The 12,988-nt window shown below is 39.9% G+C and overlaps 1 long non-coding RNA gene and 1 pseudogene across 2 annotated transcripts in view; one reads left to right on the forward strand and one right to left on the reverse strand.

Moving 5' to 3' along the window:
- LOC128315132 (uncharacterized) overlaps positions 1 to 3,093 on the forward strand; it is a 62,209-nt gene extending 59,116 nt beyond the window's left edge. For both annotated transcript variants that reach the window (XR_008297581.1, XR_008297582.1), the window contains one exon: positions 2,485 to 3,093. This is a non-coding gene — a long non-coding RNA (uncharacterized LOC128315132). The remainder of the gene's footprint in view (positions 1 to 2,484) is intronic.
- Positions 3,094 to 9,008: 5,915 nt separating this feature from the next.
- LOC106983460 (peptidyl-prolyl cis-trans isomerase A-like) lies at positions 9,009 to 9,521 on the reverse strand (annotated as a pseudogene).
- Positions 9,522 to 12,988: the final 3,467 nt, after the last annotated feature.

The raw sequence follows: 12,988 nt of genomic DNA on the forward strand, positions 1-12,988 counted from the left end.
ACTTTCTACTGTAAGTCATAACCAAACCCAGGCCTCTTAAGTATAGATGTACCTGAACTGATCTATCACTAATTCTACAAAAATGATTGAAAAATTTGTCCAAGGATTATTCCTTTGGATAAGTACATCATATATTAGTTGGTATTCAAATTAAATAGTAATCTACACATAAAAATTAAACTTAACAAAGTATGCCAAATTAAAAGTGAAAACCAAATATCTAACCTTACTACACATGACTGTTGCTGAATTGAGAATTGAGACAAGCTACTGTGCTGTCCATGTATTTGCCAAGGTCAGGTTCAATTAACAGCCAACACCACGGAGCAGTGCACAAAGGTGCTGGTTAGAAGGACGTGCCCACCACCCACCCCATAAAACACTTGTAGGCAGTAAGAACTCCAGACACATATTAGTGAAGAGACTCTTACTAACTTATACAGGAGCACTGAACCCCCGAATTTCCCTCTATATCTATACAGAGATGATGTTTGTGATGCAGAGAGCCTTAATATCCATAAATATCCAAATAACTCCAACAGACCATTTATTTATTTAAATTTTATTTAAATCCAAGTTGGTTAACATATAGTGTAATAATGGTTTCAGGAGTAGAATTTAGTGATTCATCACTTACATACAACACCCAGTGCTCATCCCAACAAGTGCCCTCCTTAATGCCCATTGCCCATTTAGCCCATTTGCCTACCCAACACCCCTCCAGCAACCCTCAGTTTGTTTTATAGAGCATTTGAATCTTATACTTTCTAGATTTTGAAAATGAACAACTTTTCCTGCAACATTATCTACTCTTTCAGGGAAGGTAAATAATCAAATGTCTTAAAGATACAGTGCTAAGTATGCCTCCTGATTTTCTTGTTTGCCCTTAATTGATGAGCCTGTGCCTCATCTACTACAGACTGCTCTGAGTCTCCTTATAGATTATAGAATTTAAGGAGATTATACATATCACTCATTCACTCATTCTTTAAATAATTCACCAACTATTGGGAGTTTCAATAGGTTTGTACTGGGGGTAGAGAAGTAAAAAAAAAAAAAACAAAAAACTGGAAAACAAAGCAGCCAAAATAAAAAACAAATAAAGCCAGAAGTAACTTGTCTTCATAGGATGAACATGAAAAAGTTCGTATACATAAAGATATTGTTATGAAGGAAAAGCTTAATGCACTATTATCAGATGTAAAAGTTGGAAGGACCAAATAAGAAACACAGAAGTACACAGCATGCTGGGGTGTGTGTGTGTGTGTGTGTGTGTCCCAGCTATTGCATGCACCTACAATGCCCCCTTCAGGAGAATGTCACTGACCACTGTCCCACTCCCAGCGGGGCTAAGGAAACCATTGCTGCCTTCTCCGTACCTTCTGTGACCTCGTTTATAGTTCTTCAGTTGTCTTTACCATGTGATTAGAAATGATCTCTTTGGAGCACCTAGTTGGTTCAGTCAGTGGAAAAGCTTTACTTTGGGAGGGACAGGGAACTGAAGTTCACTCTTGGGCCGTCAGTAGCAAGGTTGTGGCGGGAGCTGGAAAGGACACGGCATGTCCTAGGGTGGCCTACTTTGGGCACGGAGTGTGGCAGCGGCTCTTGGTAGCCTGCATTTTTTCCTCTTAGCCCACCTCTGATTTCAGCCCAGCTTTGAGTGACATACCCTGGGAGTCCAGACTCATCTGCTGGCAGGTGTGTCTTGTTTTCCTGGGAATGGGCTCAGAGGAATACAGACGGGGTGGCAGGGATACCTGTCCTTGGGAGCAATCCTTCACCAAGACTCGAATCAAGACACCAGCATAAGTAGCAGAGGTCACTAAGCACTAAGTGGCCGGCGCTTTTCTGCTCCAGATTTCCACATAACACCCAACACAATTTCTCTACAAGCAGACACACACTTCCCTTATTTGTAATTAAGTCCAGCCATAGACAACTTGACCGATACTTTTTGTTTTAGAACATCTATCTTCTAATTGCTGTGTAAGATTTATATCATTTTAATATTTGTCTTATTGGGTGTCAGGGAACCCTGGATAGGAAACATGTACAAACCCAGGTAATAGCTCAAGGGATAAGCTTGCCCAGCTCTACTTGGAAACCTTTATAATGACCAACGGTAGATGCTATGAGTTGCAAGATTTAAAGAATCCTCAGGAAGAAGAATGTATGAGCTGAGCGTTCCCAAAACCTTCAGCCTTCTGGGGTTACTCTGTCCTTTCAAATACAAATTCAATAACTGAACCCCTCCTGCACAAAGGCACTAAATGATGCAGTCAGTCTAATACCTTGTCTCTTATTTCCCTGGGTAGGGGAGTGGAGGAGAATGTGTACAAGATGCTCTCAGCTCATATATCCTCCCATTGGCTGTTCCTGTCTCCCTTTAATTCACTCCGTATCTGCCATCCTGCTGTACCTGTCTCCTGCCCACACCAATTCGTTCTAAGCCACAGTCACCTGTCCTCTATTCCTCTTTTGTAGCACCAGCCCAGACCTGCTACAGAGAACTTTACATGAAGGCTTGGTGAAAGTGGCAAGGAATTACAGCACAAATCAGTAAACAACCTAAGTTCGAGTAAGTGAATAACCTTATCTCAAGTTCATCGGCCATTTCTGCTCATATTTTCTTTTGGGCCACTGGCCTGCTGCCATTTTTATGGGTCCATTCTCTCGCTCTAGGGTCTTTCCCCCCCTCATCTTTCTCCTAGTTCCAAATTCACCTCCCACCCATTTCAAAGAAAACCTTTTCAAAATAGACATTATAACTACATGTAAAATGTACTGATAATTCGTTCAATGGAAGAATTTAGCTTCTGTTTTTCAACCTCCTTATTCCAGTCTGCCCCAGACTTTGCCTTTTGAAGTCCCAATATATCCTTTCAAACAAAATGCCAGTTTGCAATACATATTTAGCAATCCAAGAATTGTTAGAAATTTTGAAAATCACAGCTTTTCTTTAACTGCTGAAAGATCAAATTCTTAGGTGGTTTCAAGGTCAAAGCATTACTCATAGCTCTGTGACCAGGGGCTTTTGTTAAAGGAAGCAGGACAGGAGTAGACTTTGTTACCCTTCCCTTTGTGAATAGAAAATCCAAGGGTCAGAATTTACGCTATCTGCCCCTCCTCATGGCCAAATCCAGCTCCAACTGCCTAATATGGGCTGTGGTCCCATTGAGAGACCTATATTGTAGCTCTAGAGGATGTCTCAGGTTCACATCATGGGGAAGGACCAGAAGTAAGAGAGATAGAAAAGAAGTTTTTACAACTTCTGCCAAAATATATATCTTTGAATTGGGCTTGGGATGCTACATTGACTGCCTTCTAGTGCTGCATCATGAAGCCAAAATTGTTTTCCCAAAATTCAGTAAGCCAGACTCTAGTTTCTAAGGATGGGTGAGGTGGGGAAAGCAGAGAGCTGTTGGTGCTAACTTAATGGTGTTATTCATTTCTTCATGTTTTTTTTTCTGAGTACATTTCCAGTCCCATTCTCTTTCTCGCTCCTTTCTGGGACTCTAATGACACATAAGTTGGATATTTTGTTATGGTTCCACAGGTCCCTGAGGTGTCTCCCCTCCCCTTCCCCTGCCCCAGTCCTTCAGTTTTCTGTTTTCAGACTGGAAAATTTCCATTGTTCTGTCTTCAACTTCATTGATTCTTCACTCTATCCTTTCCATTCTGCTATTGAGACCATCCATTAAGTTTTTTGTTTGTTTTTGTATTACATTTTTCAATTCTAAAATTTCCATTTTATTCTTCTTTATATTTTCTTTGCTGAGACTTTCTATTTTTTTTATTTATTTCAGTCATGTGTATAATTGTTTGCTGGAGCATGTTTGTTGGATTGCTGCTTTAAAATCATTGTCAGATATTTATTTATTTATTTATTTATTTATTTATTTATTTATTTATTTTTGAGAGAGAGAGAGCATGAGCGAGGCAGAGGGGCAGAGGGAGAGAGAGACAGAATCCCAAGTAGGCCATGCTCAGCACAGAGCTCAACATGGGGCTAGATCTCATGACCCTGGGATCACGACCCGAGCCAAAATCAAGAGTCGGATGCTCAACTCACTGAGCCACCCAGACACCTCCATTGTCAGGCACTCCTAACCTCTGTGTCATCTGGGTGTTGGTGTTTGTTGGTTACGTTTTCTGATTCGTGCTGAGATTTTCCTGGTTCCTGATAGGCTGAGTGGTTTTTGATGAAAATATAGATGTCTGGATTTTATGTAAAACCTCTGTGATAGTCGGCCTCCCCTGACTCAGATCTGGTAGGTGAAGAAGGGCACTGCCTCGTGACTGCCAGGAGGGGTGGAAGTCCACATTTCTCACTGACAGCTGGAGAAGAGGTGATCCTCATTATTGCTGGGTGTAGGTGTGGGTGGAAGGTCAGGCTTCTTGCTAGGTCTCTGCTGATACTACTCTGGCTCGGAGGCGGGCGGGAGTGCCTTGTTACTGCTCCTCACATGGCCTCCACCAACAGGGCTGAAGAGGTCCTTCTTACACTAGGCAGTGATCAAAGTTTTGATTTTTTTCTAGGCCACCTCTGACACTGCCCAGTGGGGTGAGGGAGGGGCAGGGATGGAAATCTAGCCTCCCCAGTGACACTAACAGGATTGAGTTGGGTGGCGGATGGGACCTGGCATAGTGAAGAGCCCCGTCGTCATTTGGGTCTCCTTTGATACCAGTCTAGTGGAAGGGTTGGGGCACTTCATTATAGCCTGGCAAAGGTGGAAGGCTGTGTACCCTACTTGGACTTTGCTGGTAAGAGTACGGTTGGGGGGGGCACAGTTTTCTCTGTGGTATTTAGCTGGATTAGGATGCTTATTTTACATAAGTTTTCTGTCTAGCTGTGATGTTCCTTTGGATAATGGGAGCAGGTTTACTGTAGTTTTCTTTTTTTTTTTTTTTTTTTTGGTAGCTATTGGTGTTTCTGAATTCCTGGCTTATCCAGAAAGCAGTCTGGAATACCTGAAGCAAAGAAAACACAAAACCCCAAACCCAAAAACCTAGAGAACTTACCACTGTGTCTTTCCATGGTTCTGAAAATCTCTAGCCAGACTTCTTTGTTCTCTGTAGCTTTCAGGATCTTCTTACATTGGTTTTATGTATAATGTCTCTGTTTGTTTGTTTGTTTGTTTATGCTCTAGTTAGCATAAGGAAACTTATGCTGGGGAAACTACTCCAGCTCCATTTTTCCAGAAGTAGAAATATCTCCGATGTCAAGATAGAGTAACTTTGAGGTTTTAGAGGCTCAGTGGGCTCTCCTGAGACTCTCATTTGTGGTTATCTGTTTTGGTCTTAATGCTGAACCACTCCGAGCAGTATCTGGCTGTGTAAGAGGTGTGCCTCCTCCTGCCCAGACACTACCATGTTCCAAACCCAATACCTGGCTCCATCCTGATATCCTTATGTACGTATCTTCTCATGTGCTTCTACTAGGTCCTTCCCAGTGTCTAGTCTACATCTGTACTCTGTTGAGAAACTGAATAAAAATTCTCTGTAGGATGGAGAATGAATACTAAGAGGGATAAAAATAATCTCAATTATGCTATAATTTGACATGTTCTAATATTTTTTCAAGTCAAATATAAATTTATCATTTCGTGATTTTGTTTTTAAATGGGCGCATTTGAATTGCCCAAAACAACTGTTTTCTCGAGAGAAAAAAGTTTCATTCTCTTTGTAAGGAAACTGTTGTATGTGTGTTATATTGCTGAATAGTAGAGAAAGACTAAATAATATTGGAAATAATCGTGTAAATGAAAAAAATCTCCACTTAAATACTGTCGCTGTCTTGTTAGAGAATTACGTGCATAATTATTTTTAATTCCAAATGCCTCCATATTTGCCATCTGTTTTTTCCTGGCATTGAGAGTCAAGAAAGATGAGGCAGAAAGTACGTGAAATAAAATGGTTCCTAATGAAGAAAGTGTGTTTAACCTTAGAACCCTAATATCAAACCCTAATATCAATTAAACTAATATTATGGCTTCATGATTTTCTTTCTAAAATAACTCCCCCCTCTGAAATGTCTTAGACAAGCTACTTCTTGCTACCAGCCATGTCTCAAGGGATGTGTACTGACTGGAAATTTTGAGCTTCTATAAAAGTGTTTATTAAATTTTTGAATAATTGTATTAAATACCAACAATAAGCAATCATCATTTTCATGTTGTTGAGCAATTGCTCCTTGTTGAACCACAAACTTGGGATACAGAATTCAGAATAAAGGGCAAAGTACAAGAAGTTCTTTGCATGGGTAATGTATTCATAGATACTAAGAAACAAATAAACCAACCAATCAACCAAACAAACCTCAACTAAAAATGAATTGAACATGAAAATAGCATTAGAACAAGTTTAAAATACCTGGGGGGAAAAATAAATCATAACAACAGTGTGTATTAAACACAATTTTTTTGAAGAGTTTATGTCCACCTTTTCTCTGCTTTATGCAACTTTCCCCCCTTTAAACTTAGAATGGTTTAAGGGGAAGAGGGTTGTTATATCACTTTATTTTTCTTTCAGTTACAAAGGAAACATGAGAGTGTGGAAATGTCTTCAGGACTCATATCCTCCAACTATCTGTCCAGTGAGGAAATCCCTTCTAAGGATCATGTCTGTCTAAACTATAGTAGGAGCAGAGAGCTGCTCCCACTTTGAGGCATGACTTTTTTTCCCCCTCTAGCTTCAATTGTTGGAGAGTCTTTCCTCATACTAAGCTGAAGTGTTCCTCTATGTTCTAGTTTGGCCATAGGGAGTAATTCTAGGCTCTCTTCCATATGATGGGCTTCAAATGATGTTTTCTTTTGTAGGTTCAATATTCTCAGGTTCTTCAGCTATTCCATTTTGATAGTTATTCTAGACATTTTAGTACTGTAATAACATTTTTCCTTCAATGCTCCCTATGTCATAAATGTATCTACTAAAATATGATTAGAAAGTCAATTTAAAAAAAATTCATTTCAGTTCAATTCAGGGAATAGTTGTCAAGCACTTTTGATGTGCCAGACACTCTGTTGGGCCTTGGGGGCTATGAGAGTGAACACGACCATCTGTCCTCCTGAAGATCACAGTTAGCAGAGACAGATATTCAATGAGTAATTACAGCTGTGATGAGGGTTATGGAAGAAGTTGTAAAGTTGTCTAAAGCAAAGGGAGTTTAATGAATCCTGGAGAATCATGGAAGGCTTCTATGATGAGGAGATGTTTAAGTGAAGTCTTGAAGCATGAGTAGAAATTAGCCAGGATGCTAGAGGTTCAGGCAGTGGGAATGGTACATGAGGAAGGCTTCAGGTTCCCAAAGTCCAAGGGAAGACACTGTTTAGGAGGAGGATTCCACGGTCTCATATCAGTGCAGAGTCTTGAGTGGCTGTCACCACTAGGTATTGGGAACTCCATTGTTCAGAAAAGAGCAAGCCCTTGACTCTTCTTTCTGTGGGTGTTCCCTGGCTTCCACACTGGCGCCTCTACTTATTTACATCACAGTTTTAACAACTGTCCTGGTTATGTGAACATATTATCTCAGAAATAAATGCTTTAAAGGTTTTACGTTTGGAAAAAGTGCTCAAGGCAGAAAGTCACTCTTCCTACTTGGCTATATTTATGTGCCACATGGCCAATTAGATAAAGACCAAAAGGTGTTTAATAGATTTAGCATAAAGGAATTCATTGGTGACATTCCAAAGAGGTCTTCGTGGCTTGGTGGGAGAGGAAGTCAGATGGCAGTAGGGTAGAGAGTGAATAAGAGGTGAGCTAGAAAATACAGAGAATGCAGACACTCTAAAGGATCTTGGGTGTAGAAAGAAGAAAAGAGATGGGATAAATGTCTAGAGGACAAGAAGAATAAAGAAATGTCAGGGTTTTGTTTTTTTTTTTAAAGGAAAGATGATCACAAGATTAAACATTGCTGGAAGTACACGACTATTTATTTAAAAGTGAGAAATATGGGAAAAAGTTTCCCCCAAAAGAGGCCTTACCTATGACCTTTGGTTATTTCCAATTTGGTTTAGAAGGTAAATATAAAACATAAGTAATGGCATAAGAATAAGACATCCTATAAAAAGAACTTTTGTTGTGAACTAGTTGTGTGATGAGAAAGGGAAGAAAAGAGAAAAGAAAATTAGGTACTATACATTGAGGTGACAATGCTTTCAAAAGGTGGTAGCAAGCTAGAGATCAATGTGGGCTGGAGGTTTAAACACAGAAGAGAGCTTGAAGTTCATCTCCTTGACGTTCAATCAGTTTGACTTTAGGCAAGTTATGTAGCCTTTCGAAGCTTCTGCTTTCTGTTTGTAAAAAGGGGATCATGATGCTGAACTCACACGTTTTGTGTTTATGAAGAGGAGATAGTTCTTGTAAAGCTCCTACTTTGATTAACGTACAATAAATGATAGTTCACGTAAAATAATAGAACATGGGACTTGAATGGCAGAGACGCTATTTCTCTATCATGGTTTGCACATAGTAGGTGTTCACAAACCACTGGAGAGAAAAAAGAAAAAAAGTGAAATGCACAATGTAAGCAAATATGTGAAACTTAAAAAATATATGTGAGGGCAAATGATGACAAATTAGATGGATCTAAAGTTCATTGTGTTCACGATATTAGGAAAATCTGGGAGATCAGGGTACTTGGAAGCTAACTCAGAAATGGTAAATCATGATATATGTGTTAATGACATTATCTGTTATAACAGGTATAAATCTTAGTTCAGAATGATCCAGAAATGTAAGAAACATAACTTGGTTCTTCTATATAGCAACTAGATTTTTCTTTGAATTTTTTGTTGTTGTTGCTGTTGTTTAGTTTTTATTTTATAATCGTAACTTAACTCTGCAATACAGCTAGACCTGGAGGAGAGTAAGGAAACTATGGAACCCACAGTACTACAGTGAAAGCACAAAGATTATGGAATATTTCAAGCAGATGGGGGTGAAGGGGTGCTTTCCTGTGCTACAGAAGGAATGGTCTGATAGTTAAGATAAAACACAAGTCAAATTTATTATGTTTGTCCACAGTCAGCAATGGTGATCTTCTTCCTGGTCTTGCCGTTCCTGGGCCCAAAAGTCTCCACAGCTTCCACAATATTCCTGCCCTCTTTCACCTTGCCAAAGATCATATGCTTGCCATCCAACCACTCAATCTTGGCAATGCAGATGGAAAACTGGGACCCACATTAGTGTGGGTCTAGCATTTGACATGGACAAGATGCCAGGACCTGTATGCTTCAGGATGAAATTCTCATCGTCACATTTCTCCCTATAGATGGACTTGCTGCGAGTGCCATTGTGGTGTGCGAAGTCACCACCCTGGCACCTAAGTCCCAGAATAATCCTGTGAAAGCAGGAGATTTTAAACCAAATTCTCCGTCTCCAGTGCTCAGAGCTCAAAAGTTCTCAAAAGTCGTTGGAACTCTGTCTGCAAAGAGCTCGAAGGAGACATGGCCCAAGGGCTCGGCCTCCAGCACCGTGTTGAAGAACACAGTGAGGTCGCAGGTGGCCTCAGGGGGCAGCATCTGCAAGACCTCTTTGAATCTTCAGTTCCTGAGGCCATCAGACACCTACACTGTCTCTCTTTTCCCTGGCTTGGGTCTAAGTTCCAGGGAGATGTATGCAATTTCAAGATGTTATATGACCTATTTTGTTTTTGAGTCATCCATCCACAGAAATATTTGCTGACCAATCCATGGTTCCATTTAGTCTTTGCTCTCTGATCCATATAGTAAACTCTTGAGAAAACTCTCATTCTTGTCCATCGAGGGCCTCAGGTCCAATGGCTCTCTCTGGTATTTTCATGTCAGGCTTGAAAACTGAAACATCAAGCTTTTATGCTATTCCCTAGTAAGGGACTTCTCCTGGGACGTATCTATGGCTTCATTTGCCTTGATGCCTAAATTGTGCCTTTATCACTTCCTTGGGTTTATGATCTAAGAGAAGGGGCAAATAGCCATCTTTGTTCTCTGGCTCCTAAACCACCTCAGGGTCTTGCCTCCTCAATGAAGTTCTAATATGGAGAGCAGAGTCAATACTATCTCTAAACCACCATACTTTTTCTTTCTTCTGCTGTCCCACAGCCTAGTAGATTACTTTTCTAGTATTCAGGGAAGATCCCTCCCTTTATAATTTTTGATAGCTCCCCCCCCGGATTCATTTTTGCCCCTCAAATAATCATTTTGTGGCATTATGATTTTGGCAAATATAAGCCAGGCACTCATAGGAAGCTTCTGTTTTCTGCCTTACCCTGTCACGCCTGTATCCTGAGGAAATAACTAGAATAGACAGATTATTTGCCTGAATTAGGTGAGCAAGTGGAAATGGGAAAGTGGGAACTTTAGGAAAAATCCATTCATATTTCAGCATCCTGTGATAATGACAATACATTGCATTACCTTACAATTTGCTGCATAACTTGTAAAAAGTAAATTGATAGCAGCCCTATATTGGTTATTGAAATTTGATCAGTCTCCTCCAGCAATGCACTTTTAGCCCATTTTTATTCATCTGAGTTCTTTATCCACATTGTTTGGAAACAAATTCTGTACAAATTCCTTTAGCTCACCTGATGAAAATTGAGACTAGTTGTTAATGTCTGACAATCACAATTCTGAGATTATAGTGGCAACATTTTTGGATGCTCATTACAGTTCATTTTACAAAGGACATTACCCTAATCCAGACTCTGTTCTGTTGGAAGAGTCTTGGAAAGTCAGTATCGATTTTTGCCCAAGGTTTCTTGGTCACTTCCCAAGGGCATAAAATTACTCTTGGCAGTTTTGTGCTAAGTAGTATAGCATATACTATTTTTACTTACTTAAAACTTTATTCAATATAAAAATCAATTAGCAGGTTGGAAGATTCCCAGTTTCAGTCAATGCCTTCATGGAAATAAATTTCTGATCTGTGCTTTGTATCATTGGCAAAATATTAGGATGAATTTCATTTAATTTTTGAATCTAAGGAGTGTTACATGGGTTTGTAATTGCTTTTGTTACCCAGGCAGTTTCTCTACGAGATATCCTCTCCACACCAACCTCAGGATAAAAGATGGCATCCCTCAGAGATACCTGTCAGATTGGATGTTCTAGCATCAACATTTTTAATAACACGGCACAATGAAATTGGGGATTGGCAAGGTGATGACTCATGGCATAAGTATTCAAGATTGCTTTTCTAAATGTCCAAGTTAATATTCTAGGTTTTGGACATAAACCTCCAGTGCTATGTAGAAGGATTCACAGTTAAGGGTAATACAACCCTTTGGGAAAGTTCCTAAAGAAGTTTGTGATCTGTACTAGTTGCGAAAGCCCAAGGACGAGTACAGCTGTAGGACTTCTTGCCCCCATGACAGCAGCAGGTATGTTGTTAAAATATACTACTATTCAAAGTGCGTGTGATGTTATTCTTGAACAATTGATGTCTCTGGGCCATCTGGCATTTCATGGGTAGGCACTGCACCAGCACCATGTGGTGAGGTGCCAGAGGCAGGAAATTGTGGTTTATTTCATTGTTTTGCTAACAAAGACTCAGAAGTCAGTCATTGCATGACATTTCTGCAAGTGTCTTCCAGTTGGAGAGAACACACTTAGGCAGTGGAATAATGAAAGGGTTGTGCAGTGAGTTTGTATGTGTGTATGTGTGTGCAATACACAAAGTCACGCCAGGGGTATGTGAAGGTCTGGTTTTGTTTCTGGAGAAGATAGAGAGTGATATGACTGCTAGCACACTTCTGTTCAAACTGAGTGAAGTAATTCAAGGAGGCACACATCTTAAAAGGTTAGGATTCCATTTTTCTGTTTTCTTCCTGATTAAGATACATGATATATACAAATGAGGGACACCTCTTGAATTCTGCCTGAGTGTATCTGATATTAGTCCTGTGGTTCAGACACATTCACGTAGGATAACACAATAAGAATCCTAGGTGTCAGGGCTTTCATCAGGAGCATTAGAAAATTCCAGGCATAATCTTGCAAAACCACCTTACTTGTAATGTCTCTCAACAGGTGTCAGTTTCATGTCTGTGGTAGTGTTTGTAATAATCAAAATCATTGCTGCACTTGGCCAGAACGTCACAGAGTGGGTAACTACAGGTCTTACTGTACAATTATATTTAAGATCAGAATGATGGACTTGAGATTTTCATGAGTTAAAGGGACCAGGATGATTTGGGCCCTGATGCCTATTACGTCTGAAGAGGGGCAAATTACTAAACCCACTAAACCCATCAGTTTCATTATGAAATCAATAATAACTTGCTTAAAGCATTGTTTTAAAGATAGTTGAGAAAACAAGTATGAGATCACAGACCTGGATTTAGGGTTCAATAACTTTTAGTTGAATCTTTTTAGGTAAATTTCAATTAACTTAAAAAATCCCCATTTCTAATGCGGTTTTAAATGAATTATGACTCCTAATAGAGTTTAGAGTACAAGGGGTGTGACTTTCTATTTGATTTTTGAGTTTATTTTTTGAACACTGAATATCATTTCCCCCCAGATTTTTGGTATGATAGAATGGATAAGGGTTTTGGATTTGTGTGTGTTTGAATTTTCCATTTGTTTCAGCCTCTTAGATTTTAAGAAATGGGTGTCTGTTGCAGGAGCTGAGAGGTTGCAAGAAAGCAGTAGCGATCAGCTCTGCTTCAGCAAAGTGCAGAGAATGTGAATTGCCTAACAAGGTACAGGCTTTGAATAATGTTGCCTCTGAAACTCATTCATTTGTGACAACACGTTGGCCACTCTTACTTGGCACAATGTAAAAGATAGCACGGATCAGTTTTCTTTTTTTAATGTTTATTTATTTGATGAGAGACAGAGAGAGAGAGACAGAGAGAGAGAAAGAGAGTGAGAGGGAGGGAGAGAGAAAGAGAGAGGGAGAGAGAATGAGTGGGGGAGGGGCAGACAGAGAGGATCCGAAGCGGGCTTTACACTGACAGTAGAGAGTCTGATATGGGGCTTGAACTCAGGAACTGTGAGATCAGGAC

Source organism: Acinonyx jubatus, chromosome C2 (assembly GCF_027475565.1).
Source record: "Acinonyx jubatus isolate Ajub_Pintada_27869175 chromosome C2, VMU_Ajub_asm_v1.0, whole genome shotgun sequence".
In the NCBI taxonomy this organism is placed as follows: Eukaryota; Metazoa; Chordata; class Mammalia; order Carnivora; family Felidae; genus Acinonyx; species Acinonyx jubatus.